Source organism: Solanum pennellii, chromosome 9, assembly GCF_001406875.1.
Source record: "Solanum pennellii chromosome 9, SPENNV200".
NCBI classification, from domain to species: domain Eukaryota; kingdom Viridiplantae; phylum Streptophyta; class Magnoliopsida; order Solanales; family Solanaceae; genus Solanum; species Solanum pennellii.
This window is the reverse complement of record NC_028645.1, coordinates 37,262,143-37,270,660: the sequence shown is the minus strand read 5'-3', so window position 1 is coordinate 37,270,660 and position 8,518 is coordinate 37,262,143. Positions and strand designations below refer to the sequence as shown.

Sequence of the window (8,518 nt, the reverse complement as noted above, 5' to 3'; positions counted from 1 at the left end):
GGACACATCCCATGTAGGCACATGGTTAAGGAATATGAAGGGCTTACTTTGTATTCTAGCCTCATCCTTTAACTAGAACTACTTCCCTTACTATACTCACTCGGTGCTAGCCTTTGTTCTCATAGATTAATTCACATTAAGGTTCATACAAAGGGTTTTTCATCATGTTCATAACCCAATCACATTTACCCTACCAAAGAGGTCCTCTAGGGCTACCTTCAAATGGCGACAAGAAGCTCATCATGGCTTTCCTAAGGATCGATATGATCCATTTCCTGCCAATCAACCTTAAGCCCATCATTACATTGCATGAAGGATACCACTACAGCTTCCGACTTCAAGTTCCATAACCTTACCTTCTAGGTTCAAGGTTTTACATAAGGACCCTCTTATCATCATTCAAGGTATCACATATCATTCATTCAATCAAGACTAAGATGTTTTATCTTCCTAAGTCAAGACATCACATATTCATATTCATACATGCATCAAGTAAGGGACACAAGTCTACCTAAAAAATACACATTACTTCACTTTGGCACATATTACATGTCATTCTAGAAGTCATAAGAACAACCATTATCATCTTTAAGTCATCCTATACACTACTATATCATCATCAATATAACCATTATAGACTCATATAGTCAAATTAGGAACAATCATTCATCAACTTTAACACGACACATATAAACACATAGTCATAGTATAACATAATCACCTAATAACTTCAATAACAGAACACATACTTTCACATTACTTCACATATAGGTATATATGATCATACTTCACATAATCAACTATACAAATCATCATAATACTTCAAGTAGTGCCGACAACGCCATGATCATCATATTACATAAAGTAACGCCGACAAGGCCACGTCATTCACATAACACCGGCACCATAAGTGTGTCATACCAATCACATATAATCCAAGAGATAAATCACAATAGCTATAAATAATAATAAGAGAATTAGGGCAGCGTACCACCCAATTCATCTCACCACTTCAATCCAAAGCAAAATCATTCAATTCAATACCATAAGCCCCTTACCCATAGCCATGAACATCACTTTAAAGCATAAATCATAATACTCAATGAATCTAAGTCAATTCAATATAGATTTATCAATTGAAGACCAATTAGATATCAATTGAATACAATTCTTACATCATTAGAAAGCCCATAGAAATCTACACTAGAATCTATAAGTATTAGGTTGATATCAATTCCATAAGCCTAACACGCAATAGATCTAAGAGTATTCATTACTCAAGTGATAAAATTGAAACGGACTATACACCATACATACATAATTTATACATAAATAAAAAGCTCATAGCAATCTACACATGAATTCATTAATATCAAATCATGATCAATTCATCCATATTATAGTCAAATTTATAGATTTGAGAAGGTCAAGGGTTCATGGAGAATTTCATTGGAAACATCAATTATACATCAATAACATCATATCTTAAGTTTTGAAACCGTTTCATGCAAGAACCCAAGACTTAGAGTAGAAATTGGTCTTTTCATATTTTTTAAATCTTTGAAAATCATCTTTGAAATTGGCTCCAAGGTGATAGAAAGCCTTAGATGAAGAAATTTCATACCTTATTTGAAGAACCCAATTTTGATTGAAGAAGAAACCTCATTGAAGACCCATCTTCAAGCTTGATCTTCACTTTGAACTCTCACGGAGGTTTTTGGAGAAACTTTAGGAGGGAAAGGGTTTTGATATATGTGCTAGGGTTTAAATGAGAGCTTAATCACTAATATACTCTTAAAATACCCATAAACACCTAAAACAACCGTCCTCCTATTTTAAAAAGGCTTGGGGTGAATTCCCAACTTCACCCTAACATCACAGTGAAACAACGCAGTTTCACAGCACCATCGACGGTCCGTGTGTGAGGCCACGCCCCGTCGATGGGGTCTCGTGGTTTGCTTCACCAGCTCTTGAAGGCCACATGGCTCCATCGACGAGCCGTCACCTGATCGACTGGCCGTCATTTGGGTCAATCGATTGCCACTGCCTTGCAGTGTTAAGCTCCAAGTTGGGGTCCTCCTTTAGGGCCACCTTGTGGGTCCTACATGGAGTCGTACCCCGGACGTTTCCAACCCAAAAGGGATCGTGTGCGAGTTTAGGACCTACCAAATGATTTTCATCCAAAATGAACTCGTAAAACTCTACGAAACGTCCTTAGACACACGAGGTGATTTCAAGTCACATCTTTCGAACGTCATGGATGTTCTTGAGCGTTTGACCTCAAAACTTCACAAAACTTGATGCATTGCCTATATACACCATAATAACTCATTTAAGGACCATATAAACTCATGCATCACTCCGAAACACATAAAACAACATATGAGGCACCTAGGTGACTTAGTTATTGAACGTCTTGGTCATCCCTTGACGTTTGACATCCAATGCACCTAAGATCTTAGCTACTTCCTCAATACAACATTAGAGACCAATTTAGGACCTTATACCATCATGAAAACCACGTTAGGCTCTAGCTTCACCTAAGTCATTTTTGGGATCTTACAAGGTTAAGTCATTATGTGGTCTAAAACAGGCCTCGCGACAATGGAATCTCAAGTTGACAGAGGCACTAGTTGACACAGGTTATTCTCAAAGTCCCCATGACCATTCTCTATTTACAAAATAATAGGAACCGATATCGATGTTGTCTTGGTGTATGTTGATGATTTATTACTCATTGGAAAAAGCTTAAGGTTGCTTCATGAATTAAAGACTTCGTTGCATAGCAAGTTCAAGATGAAAGATCTGGGAACCCTCAAATACTTTTTAGGGATCGATGCCTTGATATCCAAAACGGGTATTCTTCTCAATCAAAGAAAATATGCTCTAGAGATAATTTCAGACTCTAGACTTGGGGGTGCTAAGCCCGTTAACACTCCTTTAGAGGCAAATGTCAGGTTCACTAGTGTGGATTATGATGAACACAAAGGAAGGATTGATGATCCTGCATTCCAAGATGTTACTAGCTATCAGTTTATGCACCTTTCAAAAATGTCACATTGGGAACCAGCCTTGAGATTATTGAGGTATATTAAAAGGTTTCGTGGTCAAGGTTTGTTGTTTAGCAGTACTGCGTGACCATGTTTAGAAGCATTTTGTGACTCTGATTGGGCTGCTTGCACCAACACAAGGAGATCGGTAACTGGATATGTAGTTAAATTAGGAGGTTCGCTTATTTCTTGGAAGTCTAAAAAACAAGAGACTGTCAGTAGAAGCTCTGCTGCGGCCGAATATAGAAGTATGTGCGCTGTTGTTTCTGAAATTGTTTCGCTCGTTGGAGTGCTGAAAGAGCTACAAGTTGATATTTCCTTGCTTGTCCGGCTTCGTTGTGATAGTAAGGCGGCTATTCAAATTGCGGGTAATCCTATCTTTCAAGAACGAACGAAACATATAAAGATTGATTGCCATTTTGTGTGAGAAAAAACCAAAGCAGGTCTGATCCTACCTGAGTATGTCAACACACCAAAGAACAATTAGAAGATTTACTTACTAAAGTCTTAAGGGATTTACAACACCACCTCTTATTGAGCAAGCTTGGAGTTTTTTTTATGTGTACACCAATTCCAGCTTGAGCAAGAGTATTGGGGATTAGCCTTATTAGTTACGGTAGTTAACTGATTGTTATTAGTTAGCTATCTGTTTGTTACAATCGTGTTAGAGTCGGTCATGATGTGTAAGATTCTCTCACGTGTTAAGCATTAGTATAGTGCTATAAATATAACACTCTGTGTAACTGAAGTTTAGAAAAATAATAAACAGGAAAAGAGTTTCTTCTCTCCCAAAATATCTAGGTTATTTGCAGGTCCATATCTTATAATAGAAGCTTAGCTTCCATGGCTTCTAGGCACAATTAATAATTTCTTTAGATTTTCAAGCAACTTCTTCATTCCCATAATTTTAATTGAAAGGTACTCAACTCTAGGTAATCCTCCACTTTCTAGTACGTGCCATTGTTTCCACTGTGTGATCTTTTCAAATTCATGTTTCTCAAGAGAGTTAAAAGACTTTTTAGACTTTTTAGTACGTTTGTTATTTGGTGCTTCTCACTAATGGAAAGGAATTTAAAACAAGGGAGTTGTCCTACTTATGGCAAGGAATTACACTTCTTGCAGTTGTTAATATACAATTTCTCCAGCTTAAGAAACAAAGGATCAGCTCTATTTGAAACTTTTGTATTTCTTTTGTGTCTCTTTCAGTTTGTGAATTGTCGGCAGTACTACTTTCACTCCACTGCAAAGATAACTTCTCAACATAGTTCTTTTCCTTCAGAGCTACCCTTGTATCAACCACATTTTGCAACTCTAAAACTGATAGAGATCCATAAAATTTATGTGCTTCCCCTAAATCTTCCAAACCACCGCGGCCACCTAAAACAAACTTGGGTCCCACTAGCACTTGGAGGCCTTTCCAACTTGCTCAGACATAGTGGCATCTTCAAGTGACAACTATAGGTTATATCAAGATGACACAAGTTAATAAACTTAACCTTCCACAGCGGTAGCTCCTCAACACAATAACAATATGACAGAAGTATCTGTAAGTTATGCAATGCACAAATAGAATCTGGCAACCTGTTTATCTTTGTCCAAGAAAGGTCCATAAATCTCAGGAGCTTTGATTTGATAAACAAGTCATCCAGCAAATCCAAAATCATAGTTTCATAAACAGAGTACAAATGTTTTATCAATGATGAAAGAAAGATAATACAATAGTTTAAGTGAAGTGTGTTGACTTCCTCTAATCCGAAGGCTGGTTTGTATAGTCTAGCTCTTTGATCTTTTAAGGAAAACCGATAGGTATCTCATTCAATCAAGGATTTGTAGTGAATTCCTTCATTAAGTCTGATTTAGGGTAGATTGTGATCACGTTCATATTATATATCTTCATGATCTTCTTCCGTCTTGACAAGATTTGCCTTTCTTTCCAGATTCCTTCATTTGTGAAGCTTTGTCCAGTAGCTTGATCTTGAAGATTCTCTGAGTTGTCTTCCACTGATGTTGGTTTTGTTGATTTGATTACGTGCTTAAATCTCTCCTTTGGATGAATTCAATCTATTGTGCTTCCTTCCTTATTTGTGATCTGTTCTCATTGGTTCTGCAGACATATATCAAAATCCATAAGTTGTAGCTTCGCGAGGCTAACATATTTCTCGAGAAATCATGATATAATGTGTTCTATTAAACAACTTTTAGCTCATCTATCTGTGTGTTACAGCAAGTCATGCTTCATCTGAAGGAACTAGTAGACGACTGTACGAGTTGGAAATCACAACCTTCTTACTGAAAGCAATGAAAAAGGAAATTCAGAACTATTAGCCAATGACCACACACGTCTATATATATAGCTGACCATTCATGATTTTTGTTGACAAAGTTTAAGAACATAGATAAGATCGAAAAACTCCTAAAATAACAATCGATCAATGACCAAATCAACCTTATAGACAATCAAAGCAGAATCCCAAAAAATTAACTTTCTGGATAGTAAATAAAAAACAAAGCTTAGTAAGGAATACAACATCATATTTTGAACAACTTATATATATCAGCTAAAACTAGAAGAATTAATAAGAGAAGACTCTTTCTTTGTTATGCTGTCAATTCAAAGAAGTAAAATACAACCTACTAGCTAGTACTAACAACAACAACAACATACCCAATATAGACTCATAGGTGGGGTATGAGGAGGGTAGGTGTACACTGACTTCAGCACTACCCTTGAAGGGGCAAATAGGTTGTTTTCAATAGAGCCTCGACCCGAGAACATGTTTGAAACAAGAGCAAGAGTAAAACATAATGATGACAATAATGAAGAAAGAAAATTACTAACAGTAAAATCTTTTCCTACTTAACAGACTGTTAAATTGCAATAGTTATATCACCGGCCAGTTAGGAAAGTAAGGAAGAGAAGTTCTGAAAGAAAAGTTCTCACATTGATATAACAAAATCGTGTAAGGATTTCCATACTTTAGACATGTCCTAACAAATAGATGTGGTGATAACCATTGTCTCCTCATAAGTATACATTCCCATGGATTTGATGCATATTCTTTCTTCCTATGCTTTCAAGAGTATCCCCAGCCTACACAAATATTTGTAAGGAAATCTATATGATTCAATAAGAAACTTACCTTATATTTAATTTAACAACCAATTGACAAACCTTTGTTATCATCATCATGTTGTGGCACAATTAAATATATGCAACCGTTCAAGGATAGTGCAAACACAATGTATCCTTCAAAGATTCATTTAAAAAGAATTTCTATAGTGACATCAGATCTTTGTTCTACTGTTAAGAAAAGTTTCATTCTAGACATGGGATCTTTGATTTTTACAAGAACTAAAAACTTTCAATTAAACATGGTTGCACGAGCTACATATGATGTTTTTCACAATTGAGATGTAAAATCAAAACATCATGAGATCATAATCAATAAGCAATGAGAAACCAATCCAATACCTTCCATCCAAGAAATATGCAATTATATAATGCACAACAATTAGTTGTTGGTCTGTAATTGACTTGGATAGAATTTCTCCCTGTTATAAGATAAAAATTTAAAATATGTAAATGAAGCATTACAATTATTAGCTACAGAAAACATTTCTAAACAGGGAAAATGGAAATTAATACCTCAGAAAAAGTCCTCAACGGTGATCCATATCGTTATTAATACCATCAAAATTTCCAGTCTTTATTGCAACTTTGTATTCATAAAAAAAATACCCGTATCAATCAACGTTTTCCTTTTCAATGTTAGAACAAACATATGCATAATCCTGGGTCAAATATTAATCCAGTGGAATCTAAGCTACGCGATAGAAACTTAGCAAACACTTCATAAAGGCATTTTACAATTTCTTCTCTTCTATAGAATCGACACATGTATTTCTAACTCAATCAGAAGACGTGTAAAAGTAAAACAATAGATAGAAGAGGATAGGCAGTAAAACAAAAATTTGGATCAACAAATGTCAATCATATGTTAAACAACTTTCGAACAATGAAAATGATATTTTCAACAATATCTAAACTTACTATTCAATTTCACATGTCCTTATTAGTGGAAAAACTGATTTAATGATGTGGGTAGAAGTTGAACAGTCACCAGTATGGTTGCTTCTCTTAGAATATCACTTTCAAAGTTTTTCAAAACAATTATCTGAATAGCTCTCTACCATTCTAATGATTTTCCTGAACAAACTCCAAAAAAACAACATAAGCATAGTCTACGAAGAAGATCTAACAAAAAGAAACCTTCCACTTTCCCTTTTATTGCAAATGAATAATCAAAATGTTTCACTATTTCTCCAATTAAATTCATTATTTTCAACCTCAATCTAAAGTAAGAACTCAAAGAACACCTTGATTTTACTGCATATTACATAAATATGAATACTTAATTAAGAAAACTCATATTAAATGAGTCTCATTTGGCAAATGAAAACTCCATGTGTTTTCACTTCACATTAAAAAAATTTCTTCTGAATCTTTCAACAAATGCAATAGAGTTTAACAGTATATTTACATTAAAAAAACTAAAATTAACATAGTAATCATATTTTAAATATTTTTAGTTGGATCATTAAAATGGTTTGAATATATATCTTAAAACTTTGATTCTAAATAAAAATTCCATATAAGCAATTTTTAATGATAAAATCAATTAAATAGATTGATTGAATTGGTAAGTAAAACTTCCACATTTGAGTGATTTTTTGGCTAAAAATCGAAGTTGGGTGACTTTCTGAGAAAAAATCATAGTTGAGTGACTTTTGTATTCAAAATAAAAGTTGAGTGACTTTCTGAGGAAAAAAACTCATAGTTGAGTAACCAAGATGTTATCCCTTCAAATAATTATAGTATGTTCCATGAATATGAACAATATCAATTAGGCTTGACACAAATACTGTAGTAGCAAAACAATTTGAATAGAAAAAATTCAAGTACAGATAGGCTGTGTTGTTGTTATTAAAAAAATCAGATTTAGATTTTAAGGAAAAAATACAAAATAATTACAATAAAGATAAATTTAAAGCTCAAATCAGAAGTGATTTCCCACTTTAAGTAGCTGAATAACAATACACAACTGATATACTCGGACATCATTGTGACGAAAAGCAGGGAAAAACCAATAAAAGTGTTGCGTTGAGAAAGAAGAAAAAATATATATACCTTTGGACCTTTCTCACCCATAAACTTCTTCTCATCAGGTAAAGCAGGAATCGAAAACTTGGGTTGAAATGGGTGTGGGGTTGAATTTGTCTCTTCTGTTGATGTCTTTTTTTAAGATATGGGTGTCATTGGAATTTTTGAACCACAATTTCTTTGTTTCACTGGTTGATGATTAATGAGAGTGCCAATGAAGGACATCTATTTCGCTGATTTATGAGAGTGCAAACTATTACTTAAAAATACAATCTTGGTAACTAAAACACGAGTAAATCATTATTTT

General features: G+C 34.4%; 1 pseudogene; it reads right to left on the bottom strand.

Annotated features, from left to right (window-relative positions):
- Positions 1–3,884: 3,884 nt before the first annotated feature.
- On the bottom strand, positions 3,885–4,714 carry LOC114074029 (annotated as a pseudogene).
- Positions 4,715–8,518: the final 3,804 nt, after the last annotated feature.